The sequence below is a fragment of the Cygnus atratus genome, chromosome 11 (assembly GCF_013377495.2).
Source record: "Cygnus atratus isolate AKBS03 ecotype Queensland, Australia chromosome 11, CAtr_DNAZoo_HiC_assembly, whole genome shotgun sequence".
Classification (NCBI taxonomy): Eukaryota; Metazoa; Chordata; class Aves; order Anseriformes; family Anatidae; genus Cygnus; species Cygnus atratus.
In genome coordinates this window covers 17729639-17739603 of record NC_066372.1, presented here as the reverse complement: position 1 = coordinate 17739603, position 9965 = coordinate 17729639, and the positions used below count along the sequence as shown (strand labels likewise).

Here is a 9965-nt window from a genome sequence, read left to right as displayed (position 1 = left end):
CTTCTTCCATTCCCTTCCTCTTTTGGAATGGATGTCATTGTTTCTAGGTGTTGTCTGAATTTTGACAGTTAAATAATTGAATATTGTTTAAAGCAATTATGTAACCATTGGTAACAGGTTGAGTATATAACATGTTAAGAAAATACTGGAGTCAGCCATTAGCTCTTCTTGTGCAAGTGGTACTTTTCAGTTCATGCCCTGCTGTAATTGAGGTGCTGCAACTCTACTTGTTCCTGAGGTCTGTTCCTGTAACTTTTTTTTCACAAGCCTTGCCATTGAAAAGCAGGCCAGATGTTGACGTAGAACTTGAGGTTCTTGTTTTAAATTCAGCCTTGCCACAAGACATTTTTGATTTCAGAGCATTTTGAGAGTCGGACTTGTATGTGCTAACCATCTAACAACAAGGCTGCAAAAGACATTCAGTGAGTAACAAAATACATATGATGCTGGTGCCTGGGAAATAGTTGCCACATGACAAACCTGTACATCTAGTTTAACAATTGCACTAATGAAGCTTTAAATTTCCATCTGCCTCTCTAGGTAGATGGAAAATTCCCTGCCCTCAATGAAATCCATGTTAATCAGTTAAAGTTTACAGGCAGGAGGTCAGCATCCTGAAAGGTGGAAACTCAAAATTCTGGTAGTGTAGATGCGCTATGTATCATGAATGTGGTCCATACATCTAGAGAAAGCTACTTGAAGCTCAAAGATGAGTCTGATCAACAACCATGTTCCTTCAGTATAACTAAATTCTCATTTATGAAACAAGCAGACTTTTCCTCAGAGTGAGGCGTGTGTATCTCTAAGAGGTAAGGATTTTCATAACCTCCTCGCTTTCCCTGCCACAGGCAAGGCAGATTACTGTAACCTTGCTTAAACGTAAATACATAGTTATGTCCTAGAAGGAAAGGAAGCAGGAAACAAAATCCTACCTCCTTCAAAATACTTCTCTCAAAGAAAAAATACAGTCCAAAACCCAGCAAACAAACCTGAGTCCCTACCCATAATAGCATTGCAGTGAACTTTCTCCTTCCCTTGGGAGGAGAGTGTGAGAGAACAAACAACACGAGGGAAAGTCTAGCCTGTTTAAATTCCGAGTGGGAGGTGTGCAGCCATTATGCTTATGAGTATGTTATAAGAACTGGTGTAGAACAGGCTGGTATATTTTCTGCATTGTATAATGGTTGCGCACCAAGAGACTCCCAAACTTTTGTGGCGGCAATTCACGGTTTTGCTGTCTTTGCAAAATGATTGGCAGACCCACAGGTCACACATATCGAAAGTAAACCGGGTCCTGCTCTCTTACGGAGCGGTCTGCGGAAGCTTAAAAATGTTGTGTTTGTAACCTTCGAAACTGCTGTCTGGTGACTGGTCTTTATAGTATTACCAACAACAGATGGCAAATGGCTCCGCTGATGTAATTCTTGCTAGTGTTTCATTCCTGCGAAGTTCCACAGTCTCAAAATCTCAGAAAGTGCCTCCATATTTTTTCTGTGTAATGATTTCAAGCCAAACTAAATAAAAACATCTTATATTATTCAAATTCCCATGGTGTCATGTGACATTTTTGTAATGATTGCCTTGCAGCAGTTTCAGATAAGTGCACGTTTGGTAGCAATTTAAGGCCTGTGTCCTTTAAGTAATGCTTATTAGTACGCAACAGATGCCGTTTAGAAACATTATGCCTTTTAATAGGCTCTGCTTTTAGACTACATGTTCTCATTCCAGGCAGGCTGTGGATCAGGCAAGCTTTGAGGTATGCTGTCGTTTATGCAAAGCCTAAGTCAATTTTCTGCTCTGAAGTCAGGCCATGTGTTTTTCCTTGTTTCCTCCATTCTGGTCATAGCTGTCTTGCTGTGTTTTTCCCCCAGTCATATCTTTGGCTGATTGTCAAGCCCTTACAATCAAAACCTTTTGCATTTTTAACCACCAGCAGTGGTTTCTTTTGTCCTTACAGAAGAGTTTGTGTAAACTGAATTTAAACAATCTCAGCTTTACTGTGAAGAGCACAGAGGTAGCCCTTTATTGCCAGTCTGTCCTTCTGTCTCTCCTTCTTCCTCCTCCCAAAATGAAAAATGAAAAAAAAAGAAAAAAAAAAGAAAAAAAAAAGAAAAAAAAAAAGAAAAAAAAAGGGAAAAGCAGAGCCTTGCTGATTTTGGAGCACCTTCAAAGACATGCAGAATAGCTGACACAATGGCACAGAGAAACAAGAGAGATGTTTACATGGTTTCTTCACCACGTACAGCTGTTTATTTCTTGCCTTAGCAAGAAGTTCCAAGACAGGCTTGTGATAGCTAGTGAAGGTGATGTATTAATTTGCAGCTGCATAATAAATTTAGCAATGTGTAAATTGTTATGGAAAAGAGGGATTTTTTTGTTTTGTTTTATTTCCTTTTTTTGCTCAAATTAATTGCTTTATTTTGAGATTAGTCTGGCTGTACAAATGGGTTTTCTAAGCAATTTGGGGAGGCTGCTGAGCTATCTTAGGTAGACTTATGCACTCTACTGGTGGGAGCAGTAGATTTTTCAGATGCAAAACATTTGCAACTTAAATTATGGGGGATCTGAGATTGGTAACACTGGAAATCAAGCTAGTTGTCTCATATTTTCATTGCTGCATCATTTGTTTGGGGAATGTCCTTTCTGACAGCAAAGTGTGGCTTTCAGGAGCCTTCGGTATGCTGCACGTATTTGTGTAGTTTGCATGAGATGAAGATAAGGGTTGTGCGTAGCCCCTGTGGCCTTCGGTTCCCCACACATGCTTTGAATGATGGTAGTAACAAGGAAATGTATTTAATGTGGTGCTTAAATGTTAGTCCTGGTGCCAGTTTTTGAGGGCGGGTGTTTTAGTAATCATTTTAAATGCTCCTTGGTGTTAAAATACCAGTATTTTCTGAAACTGGCCTAACTGGCAGTCTGTCTGGCTTGTCCCCATGGGATGAAATCATCTTCATGTCAGTCCATTTTCCAAATCAGTTGTCATTTCCTACCATTTCACTACTCCTTGTTTACCATTATGGGAGACATTGTCTTCCTCTTTTCCCTTATGTTATGGGATGACTTTTAGCCAATTTGTGTCCTCCTTTCTACCGTTCATCTTTGTAAAGGCTTGAATTAATTATATCACATTTGAACTTGTGATTCCTAAAAGCTCTGCTGCTGTTTACTGAACCTTTTCTGTCGTTTTTCTTTCTAGTCAGGCTCTTTGAGTGATGAAAATACTTCAGTGATACATCTCCGTGTCATTTGGGGCCTCCCATTCCTTCTTTGCTTAGATTTTTGAGAGTCAGACTCTTCATTTGAGGTCAGGCCTGGAAATAGGAATTTCTGCTAGCATAGCTGTTTTGGCTATGGGAATGATGAAGTGAGATGTAGCACTGACAGAGCTGTGCTGGAAAAAGCCCCTGATGTGGATGCAGTTGTTTTGGAAAAGTTCATTTTTGCTTGTATATTCTATTTTGTTTAGGTGTAGACAAATAATTGAGTTGGCAAATTTAAAGATTTTTCTTACATAGCCAAGAGAATCCTTACTACTGTTACCTCCCTTGTCTTCAGTAGCTGAAATTAGAGTTATATTAAGAACCTAGTTGTGATGTTCACAGATTCAGATGTATTAGCAGCAGTCCCATGGAGTCAATGAAATTTCATTGATGAAAGCCTGGTGTAAACTGGAACCTTCAAGCCTGTATGGATTATGGTCCTGAAGGTCACTTCTCTTCAGGACTACCTTCCCTGAGTTGTTCTCCCTACCTCTTTCTAGCATCTATGCGATGTGAAGAAGAGAGTTACATGTGCAGGAGGACGAATTCCTGATATGTCATAGTTACAGCTGGTAGCATTTCCATGTTTGCACAGTACGCTGCAGTATTTATTTATAAAGTCTGTTTCTGGGCCGTAATATCTCAGCTTTTTTCAATTACATTAGGTTAGAGCTTTGTGCAAAGCATGCCAGCCCAGATGTGCAGTTTGTGTATAATGTGGCAGGGGGAGCCTGTTTACACAGATGTATTTCAATTTATCTGTACTATGAGCTGGGCGCGGCTGTATTTTTTTTTAAGTGTAACACTGCTGAATATCCATCTGAAGGAAAATACATGCAGTTGAAAGCTGTTTGTAGCACAGGACTACTGCAGGTTTGGGTTGATTAATGCCATTATGTGACCCCTTCAATGTACACTTGCTTTCCTAGATTTGAAAACATTTTAAATAACGTGGTTTCATCCGGGCAGTTTTCCAAAATGAGCTAAATAATTAAATCAGTTATTTAATTCCATTGTCTATTTTTTTCCATTTCTTAAGTTGCAGAATTTGTAATAATGACATGTAGAGCTACAGCTGAACTCGTATCTAAACTGTTTGGTTTCTTAATTGGGGATGGGATTAAGATTATTTCCCTATACCTCTGCCTTAATTTATTGATTCCACAGCAGAAAATTATCTACAGTCAGAAACTTATATTTAGTTTGTCTCTTGAGACCCTTTTCACCATTTGAATTATGATAGAATTACATTTAAAACATAAATGGCATTTTTGGCTCAAGGCATAGAGCGATGCTGATGCCAACGCATTTTTTTCATCCTTTACCTTCCAAGAGTGATTGCTCTGTTAGTAATGGTGAAAAGTAATGCAGTGGGGCAGAACATTGTTTTCATTAATGATGTACAGTGTGTGGTTAAGGGCTGCCTTGCCAGGTAGGACAGATATCACACCGCAGCCTTTGCCCATAGCTCCATTGCCACCACACATTGTTACGGTGCTGAGGTTTCACTTACACTCCAGCTCGGGCTTTTGACGTGAAGTTGCTCAATTAAATTCAGGATATGAGAGTTAGGTTCCGCGTGTACTCCCGGGAACATGCCAAAGACCTCTTCCTTCCTTTGAAAGGTTAAACAAATATGGTTGTCTAATGATAACCACATGCACAGAGCTGTTCAAGCCCCTTGGAAGGAAGGGAGAAGTTGGTGTTAAGCGCTGCCGTTTAGCGCAGAGCTCCCGCTCCTGTGCGAGGGTAATGGAAAGTACTTCTGTTACGTGTACTCAGTTTACGGGAGCAAAAAATGTTATCTTCAGATCCTAGACGATGTCGTGGGTTTGCTGCCGTAGTGTGGCAGCGACAGGCCACGGGAGAACAGAGAACAATTTATGCTACATGATTTCTTTGTCTTTTCATGTTGTGACTTCAGAGGGACTGATATGAAAAACGTCACACCCTTTTGAAGTGGTAGATAAGGCATACACTTAAGTGATAACAACCACAACCAAACAGAAGATAAAGTGGTTTGTTGGGGGCCACAAAAACACACCTGTGGTAAGAATAAATCCTACTTGCCTCGTTTAATTACAAGAACATTCCCTCCTAAATATTGATTTGATATGCAGACTTTTTGTGTTGGTGTATGTATGTTTGTTACGTATTGCAAAATGGTTTTTGATTACAAAAAAAAGTGGAAAATAGTTCTTGGACAGCAAAAACCCATGATACCGTCAGAAACGCTTAAAATCTGCTGAAGTTTTTTCTTTTTTTTTAATTGTGAAATATATTGGCATGCAAATAAAGCCAATAAATAAATGAAACCAGTGTTGCTATTCCAAGCATTACAAATGGCAAAACTGAATAAAAACTAATGAGACTTAGAAGTTAGAACTGCTAGGTTATTTTTGTCTATCCTTTACCATTAATAATCCCATTCGAGTGTTTTTCATTCTTTTACATATAAATGCAATGCACATTTACACAACCACATACACTAAGATGCACGGTCCAGATACTAATCATGCGGTGAGTGATAGCTCTTCTGTAAACACACACTTCTTAATGGATGCATGTACTATCGTTCCCTGTGTTTGTAGAACATGAAAAAGTAGTTGTAGGATAAATGATTAATTCACTTCAGACATAACACTTTTTTAACGCTTCATCTACGGTGAGGTTGATGTATTTTGCTTTACAAATCCAGCAGCATCCTAAATGCTCTTACATATTTCTGAAATACTCTTTTCAACAACTAACACTTTCTTGGAAGTGTCAGCACACCTTAACGGATCTTTGCCAACTTGGTGGTGTGTCAGGTCCCAAATATCTACGTCACCAACGCGTTGGCTTAGGGACCCAGTCCTGATAAGCTACGTATGAATGCAGGAATAGAAAATTCTTAACTACTAAAGCGAGTATCTCTTGTTTAATAAATCGTGTATTGGGTTCATGATCAATGGGACTAAGTATATTAGCAGTGCATACTAATTTGAAATATAAATGAATATTTTAAGCAGTTTTACGAAGAGATGGAGTTGATTGTGCCAAGTTGTAACTGATTTGTTAAATAGTGACAAAATAGTAAAACTAATCCATAGGTACTGAAGTGACTAGTTAAAAAGAGCTCGAGGAACGTGATAGTGATTTAAACTGCTGTAGCATCCCATTCATGTTAGCCTACAGTTATCTATATTCTAGCTAAATTATTTCTATTATGATGTAGGGTTTAGCTGCAGAGGATGTAGAAGAATTGTCAGAAAGAATCAGTCGAGGCATTTCATTTACCTTCGAGCATTCCTGCACTCTGCAGTCTCACTTGCGGAATTTCACATCCAAGTGTGTGCACCATGTGTTTTCTGTTGTATCGAGAATACATTCTTTTACCCATGGAAAAATATTTCCTGCTTACTTCAACTGATCAAATGACATTCTTGCTTAGTCTGTAACGATGGGGTCTGTCTCTAGTCCAGAAAAATCAATTTCTAGCTCAAGATAGAGTATTGCCTTCTGTTTAGTGATTCCAGTCGTTATATATCTGCCTGATGCAGGACGTCAGAATGCCAGGCAGATCTGTCTGGATTCACGCGTATTGATCTTTTTGGATCCTAAGCGAACTGCTCTTTGTCTGACTTTTACCTCTACAAGAACAGTATTTGCCCACTTCATGAAGCACCTGTAAAATCCAGCTCTCTGTTCTGGAGGAAATCAGAGGTGGATTACAAGAGGGGTTAGACAAAAACTGAGTTTAAGGATCAGGACTGGAACGGGGGCCTTGGTTTATGCCGATCAGCAGAGGAGCGTGGTGGTGTAGGCTGAGGTGCCTCTCGGTGCTGGAGGTGAGTGTCCCCTAAGGATGATGGAGCACGGGCAGTGCCTGACTGCCTGTATAGCTGCAGCTTTTCCCTTCAGGTACCAGATTCTTAGCGCAAATTGATGGCACATCACCAGAGTGAGCAGATGCACTTACACGTAGTAGCTTGAGTACGTGGCCCAGCCTGCTCCATGGAAACAAACGAGAGCAGAAGCAGAGTTACCATGTTAGTTTGGGCTTTAAAATCCATTTTGTATGCTTGAGATGGAAACATGGCCATCAGATGTCTATGTCAATTCATTCATTTATCTCTGGATGAGTCTTTTTTTTTTTCCAGTGGAGCTGTGTACACTTCCTTCCCTCTTTCCCTGAATGCTGGAGCTCCCTAAAATCCCAGACTCGGACCTGTCTGTTGGAAACCCTTCCTCACACCGCTGTTGCATCAGTCCTTATGATGTGCTGACCAGGTTTACGTAGCGTTGGCTACCTAAGATGGCAGCCACCACAGTGTGAACGCCTGGAAGCCCTCTAACGCAGTAGGCCTCCCATTCTACGTTTACTCTGCTTCTGGTTCACGGCCCTTCCCCTGTGGCTGCAGCAGGAGGCCCCTTTTTCATGACTCACCCCCTCTGCCCCCCTCCGCTCCCCTGCTCCTTCCCCGCCCAGACATAACCCTTTGTGCTCGGGGCTGTTTCTCGCTGGCTGTCAGGCTGCTACAATGGGCTCTTTTGTTGTCGTTACCTAAGATCAAATTCATATGAAATCCTTTAATTCAAATTGGGGTAAAGGGCTGTCCTCAGAAAATTGCAAGTTTGGGATCCCTAGATGCTGGTAGGGGCCTCAGACCGAAGCACTCACAGGAGAATAGCTGCTTTCCTTTTAAAGCAAAGTTAAATTATTTTGCAATTGATTTTGGAACCTTTATAATGTCTTGCTAGCCAGCAATAATTACTGCTGTAGTCAAATGCCTAATAATTATAGTTACGGTTAGACTTTGTCATTTTTTTGTTTGTTTTTATAGACAAAATGCATATGAAAGGGGCATACATGGAAGAGGAAATACTTCTTCACTTTGTACTGGGGAAAACTTTAGTTAACATAAACAGATTGAAGTTACCTCAGTGATCTTTCTCCTGCCGCTGGCAGCTGAACAGTCCTAGTGGTTGTGCTCGTGTGTGCAGGTTTTGGGGGATGTTCACAAAACCCAGCCTTAGCACAACTGACTTCTTGAGGGCATTCCAGGGCACCAAATTTAGACACCTGCTCCATATTGCCCTGAAGGATCCCCCCCTTATATACAGAATTTGGGACAGATTTGTTTAATTCATGACAATTTTTTTGATTTTCCCTTTATGGGAACACATACTCCTAACATACTTAGGCATTTTCAGAATATTACACAGGAAAGACAAGTTAAATGAAAGTCTAAAAGCAATTTTCAGAGAAAAAATAATTCTGTGGAAAGCTGTATTAAGGCAGTGTTGATTGGAAGTTTTCTCTAATGCCTCATTATTTATTTTGTGATAATATTTCATTCTTCAAATGGATCTCCATTACCTTAGAATATAGGTATATTAGGTACCAGAAAGTTAGTGTAAATTTGAAGGTGCTGGTTGTTTTGTTCAGTGAGGAGACAGCTTTAAAGTGCTTATTAAGTTGCTTTGGCCTAGCAGTGGCAGGATATAGCCTCGTAAACAGCTTCTCATGAACGGTATTTATCAGCATGATCAATATTTTTCTTTGTGCTAAACTTAAGTCTTATATGTTGCTCTTTTGTTAAAAAAATTCCCAGGAAGTTTACTTCAGTAAATTACTCACGTTTTAAATAATAATCTTTAATTTCTGCCTTATTTCTTCCTTCCCTTCTTTGCTTGGTGGTGTTACACAGTACGGTAGAGAAGGTCGCTGCAGAAAAAAACAACCGCTAGTGTTGGATACTGGCTGGGATTTTATAAAGTGACTCAACTTGCCGGTGTTGCAATGCTTCTTTCTCCCATCTTGTGACAGCGGAGTAGCTTCTGTTCAGCAGTCTGACTACAGAGCTTTGCTATCAAGCCTTATCAGGATGTAAGCTGAGTGCCTGCAAAGGGCAGGGAAATGGTGTTTGAAGTATTTTTAGCCGTGCTGGGTCGTGGTGAATTATCGGTTATAGTTTCTTACCTTTTGGTAAGGAATCAGTTACTGAGCGGTGCCAGGGGGAGAACGGTGGGGCAGTGCATGAAGTCTGACCTGGTACTGCACATCCCATGCTCCCGTTTTTACACGGAAAGGTGTAGTTTTCAATATTGTACTTTCATGATCCATAGTTTCTGAATCTTGATATAAACAGCTCCTACAGTGGCCCTCAGAAGACTGTTCGTTGTCTCAGCCATTTACTTTGCACTGTCAGATTAGTTATTTCACATTAAACTTGGGTCACAGGAACTGCCATGTGAAAGCAAACCTTGATTAAAAATGGAGGATTTAGAGCTAAGACTCAAACTATAGTTGTGTGGTAGAAGATTTTGTCCTCAGTTTGGGCCTTACAAGAGTTGCAGGCATGGTTTGTTGACTGAAAGGATCTTCAATTGAAAATATTTCCTTCCTGTGGCAGACGACTGGCAGAATACTATTTTGACTGCTAACCCATTGCCTCTAATGTTCTTCAGCTGGTGAGGAACCACCAATCAGTCTGATTTCTTGTATCAGAAAGAGGGTGCTTGGCTTCTCAGAAGCACTGCTTTGGAATTTGCATTTACGTAGCAGGCATCAGATGTATGTAATTTTTGTTTGCATGCAATTAACAACTACCTTGCATGAATATCCTACAGCGTTGAGTCACGTGGATTGAAAGTTACGTTGCATAAAAGATTGTGGTTGTTATTTTGGGAGCCCTTCTGTGGATAAATATTTTGGTATTT

General features: G+C 40.2%; 1 protein-coding gene across 1 annotated transcript in view; it reads left to right on the top strand.

The window, feature by feature from the left end:
* Nucleotides 1-9965, top strand: part of FAM169BP (Protein FAM169B) — a 39034-nt gene that overhangs the window by 1913 nt on the left and 27156 nt on the right. The gene's annotated exons all lie outside the window — the stretch shown is intronic.